Source organism: Erinaceus europaeus, unplaced genomic scaffold (genome assembly GCF_950295315.1).
Source record: "Erinaceus europaeus unplaced genomic scaffold, mEriEur2.1 scaffold_1002, whole genome shotgun sequence".
In the NCBI taxonomy this organism is placed as follows: Eukaryota; Metazoa; Chordata; class Mammalia; order Eulipotyphla; family Erinaceidae; genus Erinaceus; species Erinaceus europaeus.
In genome coordinates, this window is record NW_026647919.1 from 8,551 (window position 1) to 12,825 (window position 4,275).

The window sequence follows — 4,275 nt, forward strand, 5'->3', positions numbered from 1 at the left end:
GACAACATGTTTAATTTCTGCCTCCAATGAGTGGCATAAAAGAGCTGTAAGTCTCAAATCAGATCACTGCATTTGTTGGTATTACTAAACTTTCTAAAACAGCACTGTCCACTAAAATAAATGTTTTAAAAAAATTACAAAGGGAGAGCAGATGTAGATAGCATAATGGTTATGCAAAGAGACTCTCATGCCTCTTTGTCACAGGTCTCTGTGTCCCCAAAGTCACAGGTTCAATCCCCCACACCACCATAAGCCAGAGCTGAGCAGTGGTGTGGTAAAAAAAATTACAAAAAGGGCCAAAGTGGTGGCACGCCTGTTTGAGTGCACATATTATAATGCAGAAGGACCCAGGTTCAAGCCCCCAGTCAACATCTTCAGAGGAGAAGCTTCACGACCAGTGAAGCAGTGTTGAGGTGTCTCCCTCAAATCTGTCCCTCTCTATCTCCCCTTTCCTTTTCAGTTTCTTTCTTTATCCAAAATAAACAAATAAAAATATTTTTTTTAATTACAAAGAAATTAGTGACCCATATCCATGACCTTCAGAGAACTGCTGCAGGTCCAATGGAGGGGATGGGACACAGAACTCTACTGGTGGGAACTGTATGGAATTACACCCCTATTATCTTACAAGTTTGTAAATCAGTATTCAATCACTAATAAAATAGAAATTGGCAAAATCAATGAAGTTTTAACATAATATAGACAAACCACTAAAGTTTAATAATATAAAACATCATTGATGAGCTATTTTGCATTCTCTTTTCATGTTAGTTCTTTGAAATCCTGTGTTTTCTATTTACTATACAGCATATCTCAACTGGACTTGCCTCAGTTTAAGTGTTATATAGCCATGTGACTCGTGTAAGCTGAGAATACACATTTAAAACAGAATCCAAACTAGCTCTCCTCTCGATATCCATAATTAAGTTTCAATCAAGATGGCCCAAGAGCCCTAGGCATGCAGGATTCCTCTTTCCTGCTTCATTACAGCACATGTGAGAGAACACATAGAAACAGAAGCACTTGGATATAAGACTACAAGTCATAAAGGGTCCCTAAGACCCTTTATGGAAAAAGCACTGATAGGAGGAGGATCTTTGAAACCTTTATCTGACAGGGTGATGCATCAAGCTCTGCCCAGGGAAACAAAGCTCCACAGGAACAGTCTGAAAATCCACCCACACAAAACTCAAAGCAAAGTACAGATGAAAATTTAATGAAGGTATCTCGACATACAAGAAAGGAACCTGAGAGTTAGTGACTGGCAGATTTAAGGCCAATATAGCAGGAGGCAGCATTTCAAGGACAAAGAGAGGGATGAAACATATTCTACTAAAGAAACGCCATATGCTTAGCTTTTTCTTCTTTGGTATGCAGTGCCAGGCAATGAAAGAGCCATCTCCCAGTTCAATTTTTATTCTGTATTTGAGACCTCAGAGGAGGTGAAAATGGAGAGATACCAAAGGACTGGTCCACACCCACAAAGGTCCTTTGGTGCTATCCATGTTGCTCCCATGTGGTATCCAAAAGTCCTGGGTTCACTCAGGGTAAGACATGCACTCTATCAGCTAACAGTGAAGCAGGTCTGCAGGCGTCTATCTTTCTCTCCCCGTCTTCCCCACCTCTCTCAATTTCTCTCTGTCCTATCCAACAATAACGACAGCAACAACAACAATGACAATAAACAACAAGGGCAACAAAAGGGGAAAAAACTCAAAAACTTTTTAAAAATTAAAAAATATTTTTTAAAAATATTTTTTTTTTTTTAATATTTATTTATTCCCTTTTGTTCTTGTTGGTTTATTGTTGCAGTTATTTTTGTCATTGTTGGATAGGACAGAGAAATGGAGAAAGGAAGGGGAGACAGAGGAGGAGAGAAAAATAGACACCTGCAGACCTGCTTCACCACCTGTGAAGCCACTCCCCTGCAGGTGGGGAGCCTGGGGCTTGAACCAGGATCCTTATGCTGGTCCTTGCGCTTTGCGCCACGTGCACTTAACCTGCTGCGCTACCACCCAGCTCCCAAAACATACAGTTAAGATAGTCTTGGGGTTCTCGGGCAGGGGTAGATAGCATAATGGTTATGCTAACAGACTTTCATGCCTGAGGCTCCCTCAAGTCCCAGGTTCAATCCCCTGCACCACCATAAGCCAGAGCTGAGCAGTGCTCTGGTTAAAAAAAATTTTTTAAAAAAAGATAGTCTTGGGGTTCTAAAGTCCCAGGCTCAATCTCCTGCACTACCATAAACCAGAGCTGAGCAGTGCTCTGGGGAGGAAAGAAAAAATTCCGCCCAGGGGTTTCTGTTGGTGATGCACTGATAAAACACACACATGCAAGGACCCGAATTCAAGCCCCCACCCCCAGTTGCAGGGGGAAAGCTACAAGAGTGGTGAAGCAGTGCTGCAGGTGTCTTCCTCCCTCTAATTTATCTCTGTCTCTACCCAAAGTAAATAAATAAAAAAATTTTAAATCACCCCGGAGCAGTGAAGTCTTGGGGAAGGCCAAAAAGAGTTTCTAATCTGTGATTTATAGCTGTGAGATGAGTGGGTCAATGTCAGGTTAAAACTGGTTGCCCTTTCCAGCCTTCACAACAGAATGAAAGTAGGCATATTGTTGCTCACCTCTAACCAGACACTACCACACTAACAGCAGACGCACACCACTTGTTCAGAACAAGAAAAAGGCACAGAAAACTCCTAAAAGACTCAGTGACTTCCTTACTGCTTTTTTCTCTTTATAAAAGCCTTCTTGTTTCTCACTACCATTAGCAAAGTTAATGGTTGCTGTAGACCCCATTCCCCCACCACCAACCCTGTACATGTATGGCTCCTCCTCCCTCTTCCTGGTAGAGGAATACAGCTCAGTAGGTGGAAAAAACGGCCAAATTCTGTGGTCCTGGAGATGATGCAGCCAGATTAAGAGGCTGAGATCCCAAGTTTGATTCCTGGTATCACATGTGCTTTGGTTCTGTCCACCTTTCCCCAGTCCCAACTGATAAGTCTTTTTTTTTTTTTCCCTCCAGGGTTATTGCTGGGCTCGGTGCCTGCACCATGAACCCACCGCTCCTGGAGGCCATTTTTCCCCCTTTTTGTTGCCCTAGTTGTTGCAGCCTCGTTGCCGTTATTATTGCCATGATAAGTCTTTTTTTAATGACCACATTTCTATTATCAAATACTAAAATGTGTGCATATACTTTTTTTGTTTTTCTTTACCAGAGCACTGCTCATTTCTGTCTTAAGATGGTGCTGGGGATTGAACCTGGAGTTTTGTGGAATCTCAGGCATGAACATCTTTTTGTATAACCAGTATGATATCTCCCCACCACCACCACAACCCAGCTATTTGTTTTTTCCTCATGCTAACTATTTTAAGAGGAGCTATTGCTCTATTAAATTTACCAAGTCCCAAAGATACTTTTCCATATAATCACTAGCTATTATAAGCAGAGTCTAGGTTTCACTGGCTTTTAACACACAGCTTCATTGTTGGCTTTTTTTTTTTTTAACCTGTCTAGGTAATCTCTTATGCTGACACACAGGAATGGTTTTGTTGTTTTCTTTTTTCACAACAGATTATTTTTTTAATTTAAATATCTTTTTAAACTTTATTTATTTGATAGGACATACAGAAGTTGGGAGGGGAGGGAGAGAGAGAGAAGGAGAGACAGAGCGACACCTGCAGCCCTGCGTAACAGCTCGTGAAGCCTCCCCCCTGCAGGTGGGGACCCAGGGCTTGAACCCAAGTCCTTGTGCACTGTAATGTGTGCACTTAACCAGGTGTGCCACCACCTGGCCTCTACAGCAGATTCTTAGAAAGAAAAGCCTCTGGCCCACTCTCCAAAGGGAGGCTAGGTCAACATACTCTGCCACTCAAGGAAGACTGGTCGTGAAATGAGTGCAGCCTAGAATGTTCCTAGCTATGACCATGGAATGGGAGCTCAGACCTACAGGGATACAGAGGTTACACTGGCTCCTGTGCTTAATATGGACACCAGATCGATGGGGTTTACAATTAATGGTATTTATATACTTTTCCCATATTTGGGAGCTACTCTCTTCCCTGATCCAGCTTTCTGGTTCTATTTCCAACTCTGATACCACCTCCCCAGACAATACCTTTAGCCCACTTGCATGTCAGCTGTCAGGCTCAGGCAAAAATTAGTAAAGTCATGGCCCACTTGGAAAATACCTAAAACTTCCTTTTTTCCAAAATGGAGACCCAAAATCTCTTCTGCTATAGTCTTACCTTTTGGTTTCTGATTATTAAACAATCTGT